This window comes from Triturus cristatus, chromosome 3_1 (assembly GCF_964204655.1).
Source record: "Triturus cristatus chromosome 3_1, aTriCri1.1, whole genome shotgun sequence".
Taxonomy (NCBI): domain Eukaryota; kingdom Metazoa; phylum Chordata; class Amphibia; order Caudata; family Salamandridae; genus Triturus; species Triturus cristatus.
Genome location: NC_140583.1, coordinates 10396899 through 10421793, shown reverse-complemented (window position 1 = coordinate 10421793; position 24895 = coordinate 10396899). Strand labels below are relative to the sequence as shown.

The 24895-nt window shown below is 51.0% G+C and overlaps 1 protein-coding gene across 3 annotated transcripts in view; it reads right to left on the bottom strand.

Annotated features, from left to right (window-relative positions):
* The window catches only part of C1QTNF4 (C1q and TNF related 4), a 149963-nt gene extending 126964 nt beyond the window's left edge, over window positions 1-22999 (bottom strand). Inside the window, exon 1 of one of the 3 annotated variants that reach the window (XM_085646271.1) lies at window positions 22852-22999. The gene's annotated coding sequence lies outside the window, so the exon portion shown is untranslated. The remainder of the gene's footprint in view (window positions 1-22851) is intronic. The other 2 variants (XM_085646272.1, XM_085646269.1) reach the window with 2 other exon arrangements.
* Window positions 23000-24895: the final 1896 nt, after the last annotated feature.

Here is a 24895-nt window from a genome sequence, read left to right as displayed (position 1 = left end):
GCACTCGCGGGTTAGGTTGGTAACCAGTTTTATTTAGCGCTTCACAAACGCGTTTCGGGTCTTCCCTTCGTCAGTGTGTTATATGACAGATACAGCGCGGCGCCATTTTATGTACGAAAAATACATCACATTCACCTTTTCGGGCACTGGAAAGCAAGGAAGGACTGCTGCCACATAGTTTGTATGGGCGCCATCTTTCAATATACATATATCGTATTAACACTTGATTGTTAATAAAGTTTCATGTTCAATATTTACAACAATGTCTTTAACATAATTCATTTTTTATCAAGTGTAATTCATCATTAGTTAAATCCTAATGAAATTAATATCTCGCCGTGGATCGGCATTAGTGGTTCCATTGAACCACCCTGTTCCTCCTCGCTTTCTTCCTTCTTGCCGTGTATCAGCTAAAACCCCCAGAGTGTGTGTGTTTTATATCAAGAGGTGTATACAGTATTGTCTATCGTTTTCTTCTGATTTATCGTCTAGATCCCCAGGTGCACCGTTAACTCTTCACTGCTGTTCAGACCTTTCGGGCTTTTTGTTTGTAGATCAATGATAAATCTCGACTCTAATCTCCTCAATTTGAGTACCCTGTCCCCTCCTCTGGTGTGGAGAGGCACATGATCCAGCCCAAAAAATTCAAGTAGGTTCCTGTTGCTTTGGTGTTTGATGGCAAAGTGTCTCGCCACTGGATAACTCATATCCCTGTTTGTTATAGCACGCATGTGCTCTAGAATCCTGATTTTGACACTGTGTATAGTGCTCCCAATGTATCTTAACTTACAGGGACACATCAGACAGTAAACTACATGTGTAGTTTGACATGTGATGAATTTTTTGATGGTTTGTCTTTCTTTCATACCTTTAATTTCATAATTAAGCATTCTTTTACTGAATGCACAGGCTTTGCATTTCCCACACGGGAAAAATCCCCTTAGTTCACCAAATGCCCCTTGTTTAGCTGTGGGATTTTCTAGATGGCTATGAACCAACTTGTCTTTTAGTGATCTTGCCTTTCTAAAAGTCATTAATGGGACAGGCGGAATATCTTTCCCAATGATCTGATCAGTTTTCAAAATGTGCCAATTTTTTTCTGAAAATGCGTCTTAAGGAATCTGCATCCTCAGAAAAGGTCGTAATCATACGGAATTTGCCCTCTTCTTTCTTTCCTTCTTTTATGTTAACCTCCAACAGTTTCTTTCTCGGTATCTTATTGACCTTTTCTAGGGTATTGTCTAGTAACTTTGAGTCATAGCCTCTGGCAGCAAATCTGCCAAGGCTCTCTTTGGCTGCAGTTAAGAAATCGCATTCAGTTGAGCAGTTGCGTTTCAAACGCAAGAGTTCTCCATATGGGATGCTTCTCTTCAGTTTTTCTGGATGACCACTAGTTGCATGTAATGTACTATTGCCTGCAGTCGGCTTTCGGTAGAGAGCCGTAGTGATCCTGTTCTCTTGGATCCTCACTTCAAGGTCGAGATAGTTCACTGCCACCGAACTAATCTCGCCTGTGAAGTGTAGATTAAGATTGTTGTTGTTAAGATGGACTATATAGTCTTTGGCACTATTGGCAGACCCTCTCCAGACTATAAAAAGGTCGTCAATGTACCTGTGCCAGGTCACTATATTGGCTGTCCATACGGCGTTAGTGGGGGACCGGACTACCTGCTCCTCCCACCAGCCCACGAACAAGTTCGCGTAGCTGGGGGTGAAGCAGGTGCCCATCGCGGTCCCCGATATCTGCCTGTAGAGGTCACCTTGAAAAAGAAATATGTTGTTGTATAGGCAAAACCGTATGAGCTCAATTAGCATCTTACTGTGTTCTAATAGTTTGATCGCCCATTTGTTCAGGAAATATTCCACCGCCTTCAGTCCCTGTTTGTGGTCTATGCATGTATATAGTCCTGTGATATCCAATGTTATAAGAACAAATGATGACTCCCATCTTACATTTTCAATGCATGAAATGAAATCTTTAGTATCTCTTATATAAGAGGATAACTGTAGAACAAATTGAAATAAAAAATGGTCCACAAAGACAGACCATTTTTCTGTTAGACTGCCCAATGATGAAACTATGGGTCTGCCAGGTGGATTTACTTTGTCCTTGTGAACCTTGGGCAGATAGTAGTATGTCGCAATTACGGGATTGATCGTTCTCAGAAAGAGAAACTCCTCCATAGTTAACATCAGTTTGTCCTGCCATTTTTTAATCATTTGATGGTATTCATTAATGCTCTCCTCATATCTCTTCCTAGTTGTTAATTCGTAATTTTGTTGGGCAGTCAATTGGCGTAGGGCTTCCCTCACATATTGTTCCCTCGGTAACAGGACAATGTTACCCCCTTTATCGGAGGGTTTATATACTACCGCCGGATTAACTATGGAGGAGTTTCTCTTTCTGAGAACGATCAATCCCGTAATTCCGACATACTACTATCTGCCCAAGGTTCACAAGGACAAAGTAAATCCACCTGGCAGACCCATAGTTTCATCATTGGGCAGTCTAACAGAAAAATTGTCTGTCTTTGTGGACCATTTTTTATTTCAATTTGTTCTACAGTTATCCTCTTATATAAGAGATACTAAAGATTTCATTTCATGCATTGAAAATGTAAGATGGGAGTCATCATTTGTTCTTATAACATTGGATATCACAGGACTATATACATGCATAGACCACAAACAGGGACTGAAGGCGGTGGAATATTTCCTGAACAAAAGGGCGATCAAACTATTAGAACACAGTAAGATGCTAATTGAGCTCATACGGTTTTGCCTATACAACAACATATTTCTTTTTCAAGGTGACCTCTACAGGCAGGTATTGGGGACCGCGATGGGCACCTGCTTCGCCCCCAGCTACGCGAACTTGTTCGTGGGCTGGTGGGAGGAGCAGGTAGTCCGGTCCCCCACTAACGCTGTATGGACAGCCAATATAGTGACCTGGCACAGGTACATTGACGACCTTTTTATAGTCTGGAGAGGGTCTGCCAATAGTGCCAAAGACTATATAGTCCATCTTAACAACAACAATCTTAATCTACACTTCACAGGCGAGATTAGTTCGGTGGCAGTGAACTATCTCGACCTTGAAGTGAGGATCCAAGAGAACAGGATCACTACGGCTCTCTACCGAAAGCCGACTGCAGGCAACAGTACATTACATGCAACTAGTGGTCATCCAGAAAAACTGAAGAGAAGCATCCCATATGGAGAACTCTTGCGTTTGAAACGCAACTGCTCAAGGGAATGCGATTTCTTAACTGCAGCCAAAGAGAGCCTTGACAGATTTGCTGCCAGAGGCTATGACTCAAAGTTACTAGACAATACCCTAGAAAAGGTCAATAAGATACCGAGAAAGAAACTGTTGAAGGTTAACATAAAAGAAGGAAAGAAAGAAGAGGGCAAATTCCGTATGATTACGACCTTTTCCGAGGATGCAGATTCCTTAAGACGCATTTTCAGAAAAAATTGGCACATTTTGAAAACTGATCAGATCATTGGGAAAGATATTCCGCCTGTCCCATTAATGACTTTTAGAAAGGCAAGATCACTAAAAGACAAGTTGGTTCATAGCCATCTAGAAAATCCCACAGCTAAACAAGGGGCATTTGGTGAACTAAGGGGATTTTTCCCGTGTGGGAAATGCAAAGCCTGTGCATTCAGTAAAAGAATCCTTAATTATAAAATTAAAGGTATGAAAGAAAGACAAACCATCAAAAAATTCATCACATGTCAAACTACACATGTAGTTTACTGTCTGATGTGTCCCTGTAAGTTAAGATACATTGGGAGCACTATACACAGTGTCAAAATCAGGATTCTAGAGCACATGCGTGCTATAACAAACAGGGATATGAGTTATCCAGTGGCGAGACACTTTGCCATCAAACACCAAAGCAACAGGAACCTACTTGAATTTTTTGGGCTGGATCATGTGCCTCTCCACACCAGAGGAGGGGACAGGGTACTCAAATTGAGGAGATTAGAGTCGAGATTTATCATTGATCTACAAACAAAAAGCCCGAAAGGTCTGAACAGCAGTGAAGAGTTAACGGTGCACCTGGGGATCTAGACGATAAATCAGAAGAAAACGATAGACAATACTGTATACACCTCTTAATATAAAACACACACACTCTGGGGGTTTTAGCCGATACACGGCAAGAAGGAAGAAAGCGAGGAGGAACAGGGTGGTTCAATGGAACCACTAATGCCGATCCACGGCGAGATATTAATTTCATTAGGATTTAACTAATGATGAATTACACTTGATAAAAAATGAATTATGTTAAAGACATTGTTGTAAATATTGAACATGAAACTTTATTAACAATCAAGTGTTAATACGATATATGTATATTGAAAGATGGCGCCCATACAAACTATGTGGCAGCAGTCCTTCCTTGCTTTCCAGTGCCCGAAAAGGTGAATGTGATGTATTTTTCGTACATAAAATGGCGCCGCGCTGTATCTGTCATATAACACACTGACGAAGGGAAGACCCGAAACGCGTTTGTGAAGCGCTAAATAAAACTGGTTACCAACCTAACCCGCAAGTGCAGCTATCTTCTTCCCGGACGGGAGAGAGGAAAAACCTTGGAGCGAGATATTAGACATGGAGCACCACCGTGCGAGCAGCACCCGCCAGCGAGTGATCCGTTTCAAAAGGTGCATCGGAGCAGTTATTTATATTTATATATATATATGAAAATTCTCGTATTTGTGATTACACATGGGAGTTGGTTTCTATAGTAAAATACTTTATTTAACATTAATTTAAGTCCTTGAGAGGGACTAATTTAACTTTCCCTCTAGGAATAATTTCCTTTGTGATCTACTTCGCCGCATCATTGTTATTTTAACACTCTTGGGCCCAGTATTGCAAGTAATATTTCAAAGTGTGATTTATGCCTAGAAATACATGATGTTCATGTTGTGTTAATTAATGTGCGTGTTGAATACAATCTTTATTTATATATACTATATGTTAAGTCTCTTTTGTGACGTTCAGTGTATATATTAATTGTGTGAAAATGCTGTGCCTTTGCTTTACACATTACTTCTGTGATAAGCCTGACTGCTCAGTGGCAATCTACCCTAGGGTGAGTGTAGGTCATACAGTGAGTGTAATCACCCGCCCCTGACGGGAGTGGTAGATTCTGCCTGACTTGGGCACCGCCTCAGCCAACCAGAAAGTACCAGTTCCAACAGTCACCCACACTTGATGGAAGAGATTTGTGGGATGGTGGAGGTGGTTGTTGGAGCACAGTTCATGGTCAGCCACCCACAGTTGATGGACAAGTGGGAAGATGGAGGTGGGAGGTGGAGTGAAGGGCACAATAACTACAGACGTAAGCAATGAGTGACAAGATGGAGGTGATTCATGGTTGTTGGGTGTTGGTGAAGTGAAGGGCAGCGATGTGTCGGAAGGCAAAGGTGGAGCACAGGTCGCGGCGAACCACCCACAGTCGAGGGAAGAGATGGGTGGGGAGGAGGAGGTGGATTGCAGAGCACGAGGACAACCCACACTCAATTGAAGCAGTGAGTAAGAAGGCTGAGGTGGTTGGTGAAGCATGGGTCATGGTGAGCCACCCACACTCAATGTAAGAGAGGAATCAGAAGGTGGAGGGGGTTGGTGGACTGAAGAGCACTGTGAGCCACCTACAGTCAACAGAAGAGGTGGGTTGGAAGGCAGAGGTTGTTGGTGGAGCACAGGTCACGGTGAGCCACCCACACTCAATGTAAGAGAGGAATCAGAAGGTGGAGGTGGTTGGTGGACTAAAGGGCACTGTGAGCCACCCACAGTCAATGGAAGTGGTGGGTGGGAAGTCAGAGGTGGTTGGTGGAGCTCAGGTATGGTAAGCTATACACACTCAATGGAAGAGATGTGTGAGAAGGCTGAGGTGGTTGGTGGAGCATAGGTCACAGTGAGCCACCCACACTCAATGTAAGGGAGGAACCAGAAGGGGGAGGATGTTGTTGGACTGAAGGGCACTGTGAGCCACCCACAGTCAATGGAAGAGGTGGGTGGGAAGTCAGAGGTGGTTGTTGAAGCACAGGTCACGGTGAGCCACCCACACTCAATGTAAGGGAGGAATCAGATGGTGGAGGTGGAGGTGGTTGGTGGACTGAAGGACACTGTGAGCCACCCACAGTCAACAGAAGAGGTGGGTGGGAAGGCAGAGGTGGTTGTTGAAGCACAGGTCACGGTGAGCCACCCACACTCAATGTAAGAGAGGAACGAGAAGGTGGAGGTGGTTGGTGGACTGAAGGGCACTGTGAGCCACCCACAGTCAACAGAAGAGGTGGGTGGGAAGGCAGAGGTGGTTGTTGAAGCACAGGTCAAGGTGAGCCACCCACACTCAATGTAAGGGAGGAATCAGATGGTGGAGGTGGAGGTGGTTGGTGGACTGAAGGACACTGTGAGCCGCCCACAGTCAATGGAAGAAGTGGGTGGGAAGGCAGAGGTGGTTGGTGGAGCACAGGTCATGGTGAGCCACCCACACTCAATGTAAGAGAGGAATCAGAAGGTGGAGGTGGTTGGTGGACTAAAGGGCACTGTGAGCCACCCACAGTCAATGGAAGAGGTGGGTGGGAAGGCAGAGGTGGTTGGTGGAGCACAGGTATGGTAAGCTATACACACTCAATGGAAGAGATGTGTGAGAAGGCTAAGGTGGAGCCTAGGTCACAGTGAGCCACCCACACTCAATGTAAGGGAGGAACCAGAAGGGGGAGGATGTTGTTGGACTGAAGGGCACTGTGAGCCACCCACAGTCAATGGAAGAGGTGGGTGGGAAGTCAGAGGTGGTTGTTGAAGCACAGGTCACGGTGAGCCACCCACACTCAATGTAAGGGAGGAATCAGATGGTGGAGGTGGAGGTGGTTGGTGGACTGAAGGACACTGTGAGCCACCCACAGTCAATGGAAGAGGTGGGTGGGAAGGCAGAGGTGGTTGCTGAAGCACAGGTCATGGTGAGCCACCCACACTCAATGTAAGAGAGGAATCAGAAGGTGGAGGTGGTTGGTGGACTGATGGGCACTGTGAGCCACCCACAGTCAACAGAAGAGGTGGGTGGGAAGGCAGAGGTGGTTGTTGAAGCACAAGTCACGGCGAGCCACCCACACTCAATGTAAGGGAGGAATCAGATGGTGGAGGTGGAGGTGGTTGGTGGACTGAAGGACACTGTGAGCCACGCACAGTCAATGGAAAAAGTGGGTGGGAAGGCAGCGGTGGTTGTTGGAGCACAGGTCACAGTGAACCGCCCACACTCAATGTAAGAGAGGAATCAGAAGGTGGAGGTGGTTGGTGGACTGAAGGGCACTGTGAGCCACCCATAGCCAACAGAAGAGGTGGGTGGAAAGGCAGAGGTGGTTGGTGGAGCAGAGGTCATGGTGAGCCACCCACAATCAATGTAAGAGAGGAATCAGAAGGTGGAGGTGGTTGGTGGACTGAATGGCACTGTGAGCCACCCACAGTCAATGAAAGAGGTAGTTGGGAAGGCAGAGGTGGTTGTTGAAGCACAGGTCATGGTGAGCCACCCACACTCGATGTAAGAGAGGAATCAGAAGGTGGATGTGGTTGGTGGACTGAAGGGCACTGTGAGCCACCCACAGTCAACAGAAAAGGTGGGTGGGAAGGCAGAGGTGGTTGTTAAAGCACAGGTCACGGTGAGCCACCCACACTCAATGTAAGGGAGGAATCAGATGGTGGAGGTGGAGTTGGTTGGTGGACTGAAGGACACTGTAGGCCACCCACAGTCAATGGAAGAAGTGGGTGGGAAGGCAGAGGTGGTTGGTGGAGCACAGGTCATGGTGAGACACCCACACTCAATGTAAGAGAGGAATCAGAAGGTGGTTGGTGGACTAAAGGGCACTGTGAGCCACCCACAGTCAATGGAAGAGGTGGGTGGGAAGGCAGAGGTGGTTGGTGGAGCACAGGTATGGTAAGCTATACACACTCAATGGAAGAGATGTGTGAGAAGGCTAAGGTGGTTGGTGGAGCATAGGTCACAGTGAGCCACCCACACTCAATGTAAGGGAGGAACCAGAAGGGGGAGGTTGTTGTTGGACTGAAGGGCACTGTGAGCCACCCACAGTCAATGGAAGAGGTGGGTGGGAAGGCAGAGGTGGTTGTTGAAGCACAGGTCACGGTGATCCACCCACACTCAATGTAAGAGAGGAATCAGAAGGTGGAGGTGGTTGGTGGACTGAAGGGCACTGTGAGCCACCCACAGTCAACAGAAGAGGTGGGTGGGAAGGCAGAGGTGGTTGTTGAAGCACAGGTCACGGTGAGCCACCCACACTCAATGTAAGGGAGGAATCAGATGGTGGAGGTGGAGGTGGTTGGTGGACTGAAGGACACTGTGAGCCACCCACAGTCAACGGAAGAGGTAGGTGGGAAGGCAGAGGTGGTTGGTGGAGCACAGGTCATGGTGAGCCACCCACAATCAATTTAAGAGAGGAATAAGAAGGTGGAGGTGGTTGGTGGACTGAATGGCACTGTGAGCCACCCACAGTCAATGAAAGAGGTGGTTGGGAAGGTGGAGGTGGTTGGTGGAGCACAGGTCATGGTGAGCCACCCACACTCAATGTAAAAGAGGAATCAGAAGGTGGAGGTTGTTGGTGGACTGAAGGGCACTGTGAGCCCCCCACAATCAATGGAAGAGGTGGGTGGGCTGTCAGAGTTGGTTGGTGGAGCACATGTCACAGTGAGCCACCCACACTTGATGGAAGAGATGAGTGGGAAAGCAGAGGTGGTTGGTAGACTGAAGAGCACGGTGAGCCACCCACAGTCGATGGAAGTGATAAGTGCGGAGGGGAGGTTGGAGCGCAGGGCATGAGCACAACCCACACTCAATTGAAGCAGTAAGTGGGAAGGCAAATTTGGTTGGTGGAGCCCAGGTCACGTGAACCACCCACACTGGATGAAAGAAATGAATGGGATGATGGAAGTGGATGGTGGAGTGAAGGGCACTCCGCCATCCGCTTAACAGAAGCAATGAGTGACAAGGCAGAGGTGGTCTGTGGTTGTTGGTGAGCGAAGGGGCAAGTGACCCACCCACACATAACGGAAGCGATGAGTGGGAAGGGGGAATGTTTGGTGGAGTGTGGCACATGGTGACAACTCACACTTGGTAGCAGTGAGTGGGAAGAGACTGTGGTTGGTGGAGCACTGGGCTCTTTGACCTGCCCACACTCGATGGAAGTGACAGGTTTGTGGTGCACAGGACATCGTCAGTCTTCACACTGACTGCACAATGGCAGATTATCGACATTGTTCGAAGAGTCCCTCGGCATTATATGAACTTGTTGTTAGTCAGTGCCTACTAATGGGGTGTTGCTGCTTTGCAGCGCTGTAACATGCATCGATGACGGAGGTACTCCTAACAGGAGCACTTCTTTACCAAGTGAGTCCTTCTACATTAGTTGAGCATGGAATGTGTTTTGGTTTTACGCCTGGTCTTTGGGGGAGGTATCTGAAACCAATTAAACAGACTTCTTCTTTGGCTGGTAGATGTTTTCTGCTGTCTGTAACTTGTCTTCACTAGTATTTCCTGCAGATGACCTGTCCTAACTCAGGGAACTGGAATTATTCACAAGAGTAGGATCCGGGAAAGAAAACCTGAGGAATCAACTTCCTAAACATGACAAGAATACTCTGAGCGACTGCTGCGCGCCCCATTGTTTTACACCATGTGTTCCCAACACAACACATTGTCACTTCACACTTAGCTGGGAGAAGGCCTGCCTTCCCCTAAATGTGTAAATTAATGAATGCTCAGAGCCCTTGTTGCTCCGCGCTGTTTCTGGCAGAAGAAGCCACGACTCCCACAGTGAAGGCAGGGACATCTGAAGAATTTTAGGGGCCCAGTGCCAAACATAATTTGGAGCACCCCGCTTAGATAAACTCTGAATTTATTATTCATTTTCAGCTCATTCACGCCCTCAGTAATTATGAGCTGACCATTCACAACCCTCTTTGTTGGTCCCCAAACCTTTAAGGGGTCCCCAGTCATTCAGGGGGCCTCCACTCAGTGAAAAGCTTTTGAATATTTATGAGATGTTGGAGACCTGGGAGCCCATTTTCATATTGTGCAGGGAGCCATATCATGTTTATGTTATGCCACTGTCTGGAACTGTCCTAAAGGCTTAATGATGAGACCCCTATGAAGGAGGGGCCCTGGGCATGAGCCCACTTTGCCCATGCCTTAAAACGTCTCTGAGTGAAGGCCTCTGCACTTACCTATAGCTTGCGCTGGACCCCCAGGGGCACACAGGTGGAGTCGATAATCTCAGCCTTTGCGTCCTAATAGATTTACAGCACACCTGGTGTCTCCAATGCTGCACTATCATACAAGTGTTGTTATAATGCCATGATATTGTTCTGTGCTGAGAAGGCTATGTACGTGTTCTGTGCTATAAAGGCCATGTGAGCGGGTTATGCTTAACAGCCCTGCCTGTGTTTGTGCTATGAAGGCCATGTGAATGCGTTATGCTTAACAGCCCTGCCTGTGTTTGTGCTATGAAGGCAATGAGAAAGCGTTATGTTTAACAGCCCTGCCTGTGTTGTATACTATAAAGGCCATGTGAGCGCCTTATGCTATAACAGCCCTGCCTGAATTCTATACTATGAAGGCCATGTGAGCGCATTATGCTATAACACCCCTGCCTGTGTTTGTGCTATGAAGACCATGTGAGCACGTTATGTTATAACAGCCCTGCCTGTATTCTGTGCTACGAAGGCCATGTGAGCGTGCTATGCTATAACAGCCCTGCCTATTTTCTATGCTATGAAGGTCATATGAGCGTGTGATGCTGTAACAGCCCTCCCTGTGTTCTATGCTATGAAGGCCATGTGAGCATGTTATGGTATAACAGCCTTGCCTCTGTTTCTATGCTATAAAGGTCATGTGAGAGTGTTACGCTATAACAGCCCACCCTGTGTTCTATGCTATGAAGGCCATTTGAGCGAGTTATGCTTGACAGCCCTGCCTGTGTTTGTGCTATAAAGGCCATGTGAATGCATTATGCTTAATAGCCCTGCCTGTGTTCTATGCTATAAACCATGTGAGTGCTCTATGCTATAACAGCCCTGCCTGTGTTTGTGCTATTGAGGCCATGTGAGCGTGCTATGCTATAACAGCCCTGGCTGTGTTCTGTGCTATGAAGGCCATGTGAGTGTGTTATGCTATAACAGCCCTCCCTGTGTTCAATGCTATAAAGACCATGGGAGCACTTTATGCTATAACAGCCGCGCCTGCGTTTTATGCTATGAAGGCCATGTGAGCGTGCTATGCTATAACAGCCCTGCCTATTTTCTATGCTATGAAGGCCATGTGATTTACAAACAACAAGGGCAACCTTAGAACAAGAACTTGGGGTAATAGATGCTATAGTCCAAACAATGGTTCGAGCCAAACTTAAAAATAAAGTTTGTTGTTTTAAAATTTAGGAGAGCACCTAAAATAAAAAAGAAGAACAAATGCTATCTATATTCCACATTACCCATGTACCAGTAATTGTATCAAAAGACTGATATTTAATGTTAATTGAACAAAAAGCGTATTACAAATATATATATATATTATTAATGGCGCTCATACAGTTACACAGACAGTGTTATGATTATAGACAGTGACAAGTGTAAACTAAACAGATAGTGGCTGAGGAAAAATACAGAAAACAGGTTTCAAAATAAAACAAAAATACATAATACAACAATTATGTCCTCTTTCTTTTAGGCCACGTTACTGGCGACGACGACGTTTCGACCCAAGGGTACTTAGAAGGTCATCATCAGGACAAAAGCATCATATGTAGGAGCGTCCACTGTTTTTCAAATAAATCTCAATGAAAACGAAGAATGAATCAACATAAGTTGTCCATTAGGCACTTAAACTTGAAACAGTAGAAGCCGAATCTGTAGGTATGTCTGAAAAATTCACAAAGAGATCCTCAATTTCAAAATTGTGAGGATGTATGCCAGAGATGGCTGTCAAATCCAAGTCAGTGTCCAACTGTCGGTGGTCCAGAACGTCATGCTAATTCAGGGGATCAAGGTCGGTACAAGCAATATTGTGTAAACAGAACTTTATGGTCTACCTCGTCCGATCCGCATGCCGGCTCCAGAAGAAGTCACGCCCGATGCCATGTTAGCGTGTGATGCTATAACAGACCTCCCTGTGTTCTATGCTATGAAGGCCATGAGAGCACCTTATGCTATAACAGCCCTGCCTGTGTTCTATGCTATAAAGGCCATGTGACCGCGTGATGCTATAACAGCCCTGCCTATGTTCTATGCTATAAAGGCCATGTAAGCATGTTATGCTATAACAGCCCTGCATGTGTTCTATGCTATGAAGACCATGTGAACAGAATGCAGAACAATGTCATACATTAACCCCAGTACAGAGATCTGGGCCTAAATGCATTGTTTTTTGCTCACCATGCCATTCCAGTTTGCACCCAGCCATATGCAAATCAGTCTTGACCCTGTGCCCAATGGGAACAGTCCAGCCCGAACTGCCAGGCCAGGTCCTCCCTGGACTGGACACAAGCATCCTAGGACCGGTTTCGGGGTTTCACCCCTCATCAGCTAGGATAGTTTGACTCTAGTGGCATGGAGAGCGCACGGGACCCACGTCTGGGCATACCCACCCCATTCGGGGTGACAAATGCAAAACGAAAAATTGATGGACAGAATGCAGAAAAATGTCATACATTCACCTCAGTACAGAGATCTGTGCCTAAATTCATTGTTTTTTTGCTTACCATGTGTAGGAAACTGGCACTATATATACTACACCAAAATGAGGTATAGTGTGTATAGAGTTCAGGTGACCCCAGAGGTAGGCAGAGGGTAAAGTTAGATATAACCTTACTCTCTATTTGTGGTAGAGTGGTCGAGCAGTAAGGCAGTATAAAGCATTTGATGAACACACTCAGTCAGCAGATGAATTCACACACTCAAGAACTGAACTCTAGGCCAATTGTTTTTGTACAAAAATATACTGTTGTTTTATTTTTAGAACCAAGCAGGCCTGGCACAGGTAAGCATTAAATTATTTACAGTAATACGTTGCTGAATGTAGAATAGTTTGAAAATGCAATAGAACTTGTACTTTGTTTGATTTACAGGGGATGCAGTAGGTTGCAATACTTAGCAAATACAGTACATTGAAATGAATAGGCATATTCAGTAAATCACAGGTAAGATACTTTTGCGTTACTTTTCTAACTCAGTGCTGGATACCTAGATTCAGCTCTGGGACATTTCCTGCAAACAGGTATGTAAATACGTTTTGGGTATTCGTGCGATTTTTAAAGAATATGTTTAGATTTCAAAACTCCACACTTAAAAAACTTTTTGGAAGAAAATTGTCAATGTTATCCCATAGAGGAAAAACAAGTTATCGGTTCACTGGTAAGTTATCGACTGTGGGAGTTAAGGTTCTGGGGTTAGACTCAGGGGTCCCCCGAGGTCAGGGATCCACTCTCGTTACACCCTCAGCGGCACTAGGGCGGCCGGGTGCAGAGTGTTGCGGCCCAATGTTATCCAATGGGGGATAAGGGGGCTTCCGGTTGGTGGCTGCTGGCAAGCAGGCCACGGGGTTGTGGGAGCGAAGCTCCTAAGGTTTAGGTAAGGGCGAATGGGGAAACAAAGTAGCACAAAAGGTGCACCCTCAGCGGCGCTAGGGCGGCCGGGTGCAGAGTGCTGTTTCGACGTTGGGCGGCCTGTTGTTTTCAACGGCGAACCTTCGGTTTGCAAAAGCACTGCAGGCAGGGAGACGAAGGACTTCTGGGTGTGACCACCACTTCAAGAGGTAAGTTGGGAAGTTAGGGGTTGGTTAGGCACCGTTGGTTTGGGCACACAAGGCGGTGGGGCCTCAGGTGCAGGGATGCCTTTTGGGTGTCAGATCTTCTTACCATCTCTGGGTCACGGTCAGGGGGGCCTTCTGGATTTAGGCTGCAGGCGTCGGCTGGAGGCTGGAGGCTTGAGGCAGGTCAGGGGTCGCCGGATCTCGGGTCAGGATCGCTGGGGTCACCTCCTCGTGGTGGTTTTCCACTCAAGCTTGGGCCGAGTTCGGTGGGTGCAGAGTGGGCTGGATTTGCGGTCTCCGGCTGCTGCCAGAGGTTGCAGTTAAACAAATCCGGTGTTCACGGGAGAAGCAGTCTTTGGAAGTGAAGGCAGGCAGGTCCTCTGGGGTCTTGAAGTTGCTGGATGCAGGACACACCAGGATTTCGCAGGAGTAGGTTCGAGGGAAGACAGGCCTCTAGGGCTGGGAACAAGTCAGTGGGCGTCTTCCTCTTGTTAGCTGGCTGCACAGCTGTTCGGTCCTTCTTCTTCTTTTCTTCTTCTCGTTTCTGGATCTGAGGAAGCAAGGTTCAGGGTGCCCCCTAAATACTAGATTTAGGGGTGTTACAGGTAGGTAACACCCCAACGGGTCCCTTCCCTGGGGTGGGGACTCCCCCTATCGTGCCACCCTCCAGTGGGAGGAGGGCAGGAGCCTGTTCCTGGTTGGTTGGGTCCCCCCATCCTCAAGATGGCGGGGACTCAGAGTTGTGCTTCACCTCGCCTCCCCACCTGAGGGGTGGAGTTGGGAGAGGTGGGCACCCCTCTTTTCCCTCACTTGTTTTTCCCGCCAGTTCTCCCGCTCAAAGTGGGGGGTAGAACCAGTGGGATCAGTTGCTGAAAGCAGCAAATGGTCTGGGGAGGCTCACAAAGGCGGCATGCCTTTGAAATGTCCCCTTCTTGAACCCTGCCCATCCTGGGGGAGGAGGCTTGGCACCTCGTCCCAGGATGTGCATTGTTGCAGGCTCTCGACCCAGGGGTCCAGAAACATGTCTGGTGGTGGCAGCTGAAATCAGCCACTCATTCTGGACACTAGTGGTGGGTTAGTTTTCAGGGGGCATCTCTGAGATGCCCTCTTCATGCATTTTTCATTAAATCCCACACTGGCATCAGTGTGGGTTTAATGTGCTGAGAAGTTTGATACCAAACTTCTCAGTTTTCAGTGTAGCCATTATGGTGCTGTGGAGTTGGTAATGACAAGCTCCCAGCACCATATACTCTTAATGGCAGCACTGCACTTACAATCTCTAAGAATGGACTTAGACACTGTAGGGGTACAGGACTCATGCACCTGTACCCTCACCACTGGCATAGGGCACCCAGCTATGCCAGGGAAGTGTGTTGCAGGCATGGCACACAGAGATGTGTGCCATGACGACTCTTCACTTTGTTCTGCACCAAAACACGCAGCCTGCTAAGGCAGTGTGTGTGTGTAAAGGTACAGGGCCTCTAAGAGTGGCACAATAAGTACTGCAACCTTTAGAGGTCTACCCTGGTCACAGTGCCCTGGTTACCTGTGGTACTATTTACCAGGGGCTGACCTGTGGCCAGAGATAACAATTGGGTTAGTTTTGGGGAAAGAACATAGGCCCTGGGAACCTGATTGGGAGGGACACAGGGCACACCAAGAAAAAGTGCATCAGTAGTCTGGCAAAAGGTGGGTGGTTACTGCAACAGAAACCCACTTTCCTACACCATGCCATTCCAGTTTGCACCCAGCCATATGCAAATCAGTCTCGACCCTGTGCCTTATGGGAACAGTCTAGCCTGAACTGCAGTGCTAGGTCCTCCCTGGACTGGAAACAGCATCCTAGAACCAGTTTCGGGGTTTCACCCCTCATCAGCCAGGATAGCTTGAAATCAGTGGCATGGAGAGCACGGGACCCACGTCTGAGCATACCCGTTCCACCATGGGTGACAAATGCAAAAAGAACAATTGATGGACAGAATGCAGAACAATGTCATACATCCACCCCAGTACGGAGATCTGGGCCTAAATCCATTGTTGTTTTGCTCACCATACCATTCCAGTTTGAACCCAGCCATATGCAAATCAGTCTTGACCCTGTGCCTCATGGGAATAGTCCAGCCCAAACTGCCAGGGCACGTCCTCCTTGGACTGGAAACAAGCATCCTAGGACCGGTTTCGGGGTTTCACCCCTCATCAGCCAGGATAGCTTGACTCCAGTGGCATGTAGAATCAGGTGCCAGGATGCTTGTTTCCGGTCCAGTGAGGACCTGGCTCGACAGTTCGGGCTGAACTGTTCCCACAAGGAACAGGGTCAAGACTGATTTGCATATGGCTGGGTCTAAACTGGGGTGGTGTGGTAAGCAAAGAAATGATGGATTTAACCCTGATCCTTGTGACTGGGGGTGAATGATTGCATCGTCCAACATTCTGTCCATCAATTGTTTCTTTTGCATAAAGACCATGTGAGCCCTTTATGATATAACAGCCCTGCCAGTGTTTGTGCTATAAACACCATGTGAGTGTGTTGTGCTATAATGGCCGTGCCATGTGTGTGCTCCATGTGAGTATTCCATGCTATATGTGACGTGTAATGGCCAGGTGAGTATTCAGCCTTCAAAATATCATAACAGCATTTGACTTCCTCACAACTGTCCGATCTATTGAAGGTTGACCTTAGACCTCGTTTGATCTCTTTGAGTGAATGTGACAGTTTGAGACCTCATTCAGGGTAGTGGGGGCATGAGGCAGGTAGGGGCAACTAGCCCGCCGCTGTGGGGGTGAGGTTGTTTGCCTCTGCTGTCCTAGGGTACGTCCTACTATGGCTCTGCAAAGCTGGGGCAAGTACAACCCCTTCACACTTGACTCTCAGCGGCAGCGATGGGGGCAGCCACCGGCTTCTCAAGGAGGTTAGTGCGGAGGAACAGATCAGAACTCACCAACTCAACACCCTCATCAGTGCTTGGCTCTCGTGGGAGCGATGGCGGCCACAGGCTACTGACGGACAACAGGATCAGAACTCAACACCCCAGCGAGCAGCACTATAGCTTGTTTGCCCATCCCAGTGCTTGTCACTGTACAGTGAGTGAGGCACGGCACAACACAAATCATAAGAAGGCCTAGATACCCACTGTCCGCATGTGAGTCGAATACGCTTCAAGGTGGGAGCCTCATGCACTCTATCGTCCCCCGGATTTTGCTAATTTGGAGTCTTATGCAGTAGTCAATAGTGCAGGTGCAGCACATTCTCTTTGTGAGCATTCAAGCTCTGCTGTCGAGTCAAGGCCGGGTGGGTGCAGGCCACTTGGCATGATCCTGAAGGCAGTAAAAGAGCCCTGCAGTCGGTTCTGGTGAGTCTCAACGGTAGTCGTGCTGGGGCCTTTCTAGGTGCAGGACTCTGGCAAGTACTGCAGCAACTTCGAGGCGCTTTGAGGCATGGCAGTAAACTCTGATAAGGCGTGCATATCTCACGCCAGAACAGCCAATCAGTGCTTCCACACAGAATCCTGACGGCACCAGCTTGGTCCTTCAGAACATCGTAGTCCGTTCGGCGCACTTTAAGCTGGTGTACGGCTAGCCCCATCGTTTCCCCCATCTCCAGGGAAGCTCTCCCAGCACTATTTAGGAAGGTTAAATTGGGCTCCCATTTGGACCCAGCCCCACACCACATACTCCTGCAAGGAGCTCAGGTTATGTTCCCTACGCCACTGGGCCTCCTCAATCTTTCTCTTACAACTGGTGTGAGCCCCCCGACCTGGAAACAAGCTGTGGTCAAACCTCTACTAAACAAAGCAATCTTGATCCATCTTTTCCTGGAAACTCCATGCCTATCTCCCAACTTCCAGCAATAGAGAAGGCTCTCGAAAAACATGACAATCAAAGCTACTCCCTTTTCTGGAAGAAAACTCTTTCCTCCACCCCACACAGACAGGAATCCGCCCACAACATAGTATGGCAACCACCCTTCTAACTTTCACGGAGGAGTTAAAAATGCTGCTGCACCAGGGAGGAGCTGTCGCCATCATCGCCCTGGACCTTAGCCGGCGTTTGATACTGTTGACTAGGAGATACTTATAAAAAGAATGTCGCTCTAAATTGTCTCACTCCCTTTCCAAAGGATAGGTCCTTTCACATCTGCTAAAGCTCATGCTACACGGACATCCTCCCCCTGAAGTGTGGGGCACTGCAGGACTCTGCCCTCAGCCCCACACTTTTTAACCTATATATGCGCCTACTAGCTGCCATTGTTCAGGAATTCTGGTTGTCGATCATCTCATATGCCGATGACACACAACTGGTCATCTCCCTCACGCCTGGGAAAGGATCACAATACGAACAGCTGGCTCCCTGCTTAGGTGGACGGCAAACTTCTGCCTTAAATTTACTGGGGAAAAGACAGAGTGGAGGATTCTGGGGAACAGACCGGGTCCCCATCCTTCTCTAGAATGGCCTGAGTGCTCCAGCAATTCTCCAACCCTTTACCCCCCATCAACGCTTAGGTTTGTGGCTGGACACTTCCCTCTCGATGGATGCACATGCGAAAAAACACGTGAAGCAACCTGCTTTGGCTTCCTCTCTGCAGAATCCCAGACCTTCTTCCCAACCCGTCCAGAAGAACTGTGGCCCAATCTCCAGTCATCCCCCGACTGGACGACTGGAACTCCCTATACATTGGCTCCTAAACAAGTTACCGAAAGACTCCAAGTTCTCAAAAATGTGGCCGCAAGGACTCTGCTGACAGTCCCCAAAGGGGCCTTAGCTAACAGTGCCCGTGCCTCCCTCCACTGGCTCCGTGTCAAGGAAAGAATGGCCGATTGTGAGCTGAAGCCACATTCTGTCTGCGACAGCATATTACCGAACAGTATTATGATTGGTAAGCACCCAGGCTCCCCTGACCAATCCCAATGCTGCAATGTTGCACACATAGAAAGAGCAAATATGAGGAGAAATCACAGTATTTCTACTCATTTCACCATTGCAACACCTGCTCTTCCATGGTATTCGTTTTTGGCGTTGCCTCAGATTTACAGATCCTTGTAAATCTGGGGAAGCGTCAATAAGCAATAAGTGTTGCGGTGGAACGCCAACAGCGACACCCATTGCACGTCCCTTTACACACACTACCCTCAATTGCATAAATTGTTGTCACAATTATACACATCCCTCAGTAGCACACACTCCCTGTGCAAACCCTCTCATTCACACTCTGCCCTCACATGCACACACTGCTCTCACATGAACACGCTGCTTCAACATGCACACACTGCCCACACATGTACAAGCTGCTTCAACAGGCACATACTGCTCCAACATATACACACTACCGTCACATACACAGATTCTTCAACATGCACACAGTGCTCCAAGATGCACATACTGCCCTCAAATGCACAAGCTGCCCTCACATGTCTACACTATCCTCACAAGCACACACTGCTCCAACATGTACAGACTACCGTCACAAGCACAGATTGCTTCAACATGCACACACTGCTCCAAGATGCACACACTGCCCTCACATTTACACGCTGCTTCAACATGCACACACTACTACCACATGCACAGATGGCTCCAACATACACGGATTGCTCCAACATGCACATACTGTCCTAACATGCACACACTGCCCTCACATGTACACACTACTTCAACATGCAAACAGTGCTTCAACATGCACACACTGCTCTATCATGTACATGGGGAGAGGAGTTGGACTAACAGCTAGGGCGGTCGACCTCCAATCTGGGGAACTGGGTTCGAGTCCCGGCAATCACGCTGAACATCCTGTGATTCTGGGCAAATCACTTAACCTCCCCGTGCCTAACCCAAAAAAAATGAATGTGTCCTCATGTAATGCAATCTGGTGCTATGTAAAGCACTTTGATTCGGGTCAAATTCGCGCTATATAAAACTCCGTAAAGAAAATATATATATAAAAAATACTGTCCTAACATGTACACACTGCTTCTACATGCACACAGTGCTCCAACATGCACATACTGTCCTAACATGCACTAACATGCACACACTGCCCTCACATGTACACACTGCTTCAACATGCACACACTACCCTTACGTGCACACACTGCTCCAACATGTATACACTTCTCTAACATGTACATACGGTCCTAACATGCGCACACTACCCGCACAAGCACACTGCTCCAACATGCACACACTGCCCATATGCACACTGCCCTCACAAGTACACTCTACTCCAACATGCACACACCACCCTAACATACATACACAGCCCTAACATGTACATACTGTCCTATGTCCCAACATGCACACACTGCCCTTAAATGCACAAACTGCCCTCACATGCACACCCTGCCCTCACTTTTTCACACTGCTCTCACACTCCTACGGTGCCCTCACATACACAGTGTCATGCACACACTGCCCTAGGCACACCCTCGTATGCTACCATGCCCTAATATGCACACACTGCCCTGATATGCATGCACTGCCCCAGCGCAAATACTGGGGCATATTTACAAGGCGGCAATAAAAAATTTATCGCCGCTTTTGCGGCTGTTTTCGGCCGAAAAGCGGCAATAATTTTATCGCTATATCAGCAAGGTCACACTATCGCTAACTGACATTTCTCCAATTATCAATGGGCACGCTAACAAGCACAGCGATAAGAAAAGTAGCGCTAATCTTGGTTACCACTACTTTCCTTACGCCTGCTTTTAGTTTGACTTAGCCATGATATCCTATGGAAGGTGGATATCATGGCTGAGTCTGCCCTGCCCCATCAGCAAGCTATCGCCAAACGTTTTGCGATTATCGCTGGATTTCCAATTGGCAGCTTGCGCCTGGAATTTTATTGCTTTTGAGATAAGCATTGCTAATAGCACGCTATCTCAGTGATAAAATTCAGCGATAGCCGGCGATAATTATCCTAGCGCTAAGTGCGCTTAGCGATAACTATCACCGGTTTTTGCTGATATGCCCCACTGTGCTTTCATTTTCACACTGATCACACTCTCCTACGCTGCCCTCAGATACAGTGTGGTGCACATATAGCTCCCATATCTTCATACTGCCCAACTTGCACACACTGCCCCCTGCACACACTGCCCCCTGCACACACTGCCTCCTGCACACCCCGCCCCCTGCACACCCGGCCCCCTGCACACCCGGCCCCCTGCACACCAGGCCCCCTGCACACACTGCCTCCTGCACACACTGCCTCCTGCACACCCCGCCCCCTGCACACCCGTCCCCCTGCACACCCTGCCTCCTGCACACACTGCCTCCTGCACACCCCGCCCCCTGCACACCCGGCCCCCTGCACACACTGCCTCCTGCACACCCTTCCCCCTGCACACCCCGCCTCTGCACACCCCGCCCCCAGCACACCCCGCCCCCTGCACACCCGGCCCCCTGCACACCAGGCCCCCTGCACACACTGCCTCCTGCACACACTGCCTCCTGCACACCCCGCCCCTGCACACCCCGCCCCCTGCACAACCTACCTCCTGCACACACTGCCTCCTGCACACACTGCCTCCTGCACACCCCGCCCCCTGCACACCCCGCCCCCTGCACACCCCGCCCCCTGCACACCCGGCCCCCTGCACACCAGGCCCCCTGCACAACCTGCCTCCTGCACACCCCGCCCCTGCACACCCCGCCCCCTGCACAACCTACCTCCTGCACACCCTGCCTCCTGCACACCCTGCCTCCTGCACACCAGGCCCCCTGCACACACTGCCTCCTGCACACCCGGCCTCCTGCACACCCTGCCTCCTGCACACACTGCCTCCTGCACACCCCGCCCCCTGCACACCCTGCCCCCTGCACACCCTGCCTCCTGCACACCAGGCCCCCTGCACACACTGCCTCCTGCACACCCGGCCTCCTGCACACCCTGCCTCCTGCACACACTGCCTCCTTCACACCACGCCCCCTGCACACCCCGCCTCCTGCACACCCCGCCCCCGGCACACCCTGCCCCCTCCACACCAGGCCCCATGTACACACTGCCTCCTGCACACCCCTCCCCCTGCACACCCGGCCCCCTGCACACCCTGCCTCCTGCACACACTGCCTCCTGCACACACTGCCTCCTGCACACCCCGCCCCCTGCACACCCCGCCCCCTGCACCCCTGCCTCCTGCACACACTGCCTCCTGCACACACTGCCTCCTGCACACCCCGCCCCCTGCACACCCCGCCCCTTGCACGCCCCGCCCCCTGCACACCCCGCCCCCTGCACAACCTACCTCCTGCACACACTGCCTCCTGCAAACACTGCCTCTTGCACACCCCGCCCCCTGCACACCCTGCCCCCTGCACACCCTGCCCCCTGCACACACCACACCCTGCCCCCTGCACAAACTGCCTCCTGAACACACCGCCCCCTGCACACCCTGCCTCCTGCACACCCTGCCCCCTTCACGGACACCCTGCACCCTGCACACCCTGTCCCTGCACATCGTGCCTCCTGCACACCCTGCCCACTGCACATCCTTCCCCCTCCACGGACACCCTGCTCACTGCACACATTGCCCCCTGCACACCCTGCCCCCTGCACACAATGCCCACTGCACACCCTGTCCCTGCACACCCTGCCTCCTGCACACCCTGCCCACTGCACACCCTGCCCCCTCCACGGTCACCCTGCCCCCTGCACACCCCGCCCCCTCCACTGTCACCCTGCCCCCTGCACACCGCGCCCCCTGAACACCCGCCCCTGCGCACCCTGCCCCCCCACACCCTGCCCTCTGCACACTCAGCCCCCCCAGACACCCTGCCCTCTGCAGACCTATGCTCACCCTCATCTCCCGACCCTCTTCACCACACACTACACGTCCAATAAAGCCCCCCAACCCGCCAACTGACTGACGAGGCGACAGGTGAGCGGCATCCAATGATTCTGTGCCCCCCTCTTGCCACCCAACACCCCCAGCTGCCCCCGAGGAGCTGCCCCGGGGAGGTCGGACAGCCCCCACAGACCACCGTGTGTGGTCTGTGCTGTTATTTGATGGTGGAGACGCGGATGTCCTACCTGCACCGTCCTCCTCCTCCTCCGGCGGATGAGACGGGCTGAGGGAGTGCGGGCTGCGGCAGCGAGATCCCTCCCCCAGCCCCTCTGCTGCCAGGCAGTCTCCAGCCCTCCCCTCACAGGAGAGATCCGTACCCCCGACCCCTCCACTGCCAGGCAGTCTCCAGCGCTCCCCTCACAGGAGAGATCCCCCCGACCCCTCCACTGCCGACCTGTCTCCAACCCTCCCTTCACAGGAGAGATCCGTACCCCCGACCCCTCCACTGCCAGGCAGTCTCCAGCGCTCCCCTCACAGGAGAGATCCCCCCGACCCCTCCACTGCCAGGCAGTCTCCAGCGCTCCCCTCACAGGAGAGATCCCTCCGACCCCTCCACTGCCAGGCAGTCTCCAGCGCTCCCCTCACAGGAGAGGTCCCCCCGACCCCTCCACTGCCAGGCAGTCTCCAGCCCTCCCCTCTCAGGAGAGATCCCCCCGACCCCTCCACTGCCGACCTGTCTCCAACCCTCCCTTCACAGGAGAGATCCCCCCGACCCCTCCACTGCCAGGCAGTCTCCAGCCCTCCCCTCTCAGGAGAGATACCCCCCCACCCCTCCACTGCCAGGCAGTCTCCAGCCCTCCCCTCACAGGAGAGATCCCCCCGACCCCTCCACTGCCAGGCAGTCTCCAGCCCTCCCCTCTCAGGAGAGATACCCCCCCACCCCTCCACTGCCAGGCAGTCTCCAGCCCTCCCCTCTCAGGAGAGATCCCCCCGACCCCTCCACTGCCAGGCAGTCTCCAGACCTCCCCTCACAAGAGAGATCCCCCCGACCCCTCCACTACCGACCTGTCTCCAGCCCTCCCCTCTCAGGAGAGATACCCCCCCACCCCTCCACAGCCAGGCAGTCTCCAGCCCTCCCCTCACAGGAGAGATCCCCCCGACCCCTCCACTACCGACCTGTCTCCAGCGCTCCCCTCACAGGAGAGATCCCTACGACCCCTCCACTGCCAGGCAGTCTCCAGCCCTCCCCTCTCAGGAGAGATCCCCCCGACCCCTCCACTGCCAGGCAGTCTCCAGCCCTCCCCTCTCAGGAGAGATACCCCCCCACCCCTCCACTGCCAGGCAGTCTCCAGACCTCCCCTCTCAGGAGAGATCCCCCGACCCCTCCACTGCCAGGCAGTCTCCAGACCTCCCCTCACAAGAGAGATTCCTACGACCCCTCCACTGCCGACCTGTTTCCAACCCTCCCTTCACAGGAGAGCCCCCCCCCCCCGACCCCTCCACTGCCAGTCAGTCTCCAGCCCTCCCCTCACAGGAGAGCTCCCCCCCACCCCTCCACTACCAGGCAGTCTCCAGCCCTCCCCTCTCAGGAGAGATCCCCCCGACCCCTCCACTGCCAGGCAGTCTCCAGACCTCCCCTCACAAGAGAGATTCCTACGACCCCTCCACTGCCGACCTGTTTCCAACCCTCCCTTCACAGGAGAGACCCCCCCCCCCGACCCCTCCACTGCCAGTCAGTCTCCAGCCCTCCCCTCACAGGAGAGATCCCCCGACCCCTCCACTACCAGGCAGTCTCCATCCTCACTTCACAGAAGAGATCCCACCCTCCGACCCCTCCACTACCAGCCTGTCTCCAGCCCTCCCCTCACAGGAGAGATCACTCCGTCCCCTCCACTACCAGCCTGTCTCCAGCCCTCTCCTCAGAAGAGAGATCCCCCCACCCCTCCACTGCCGACCTGTCTCCAACCCTCCCTTCACAGGAGAGATCCCCCCGACCCCTCCACTGCCAGGCAGTCTCCAGCCCTCCCCTCACAGGAGAGATCCCCCCGGCCCCTCCACTACCAGGCAGTCTCCAGCCCTCCCCTCACAGGAGAGATGAGATCCCCCCGACCCCTCCACTCCCAGGCAGTCTCTAGCCCTCCACTCACAGGACAGATCCCCCCCCCCAACCCCTCCACTACCAGGCAGTCTCCAGCCCTCCCTTCACAGGAGAGATCCCTCCGACCCATCCACAACCAGGCAGTCTCCAGCCCTCCCCTCACAGGAGAGATCCCCCGACCCCTCCACTGC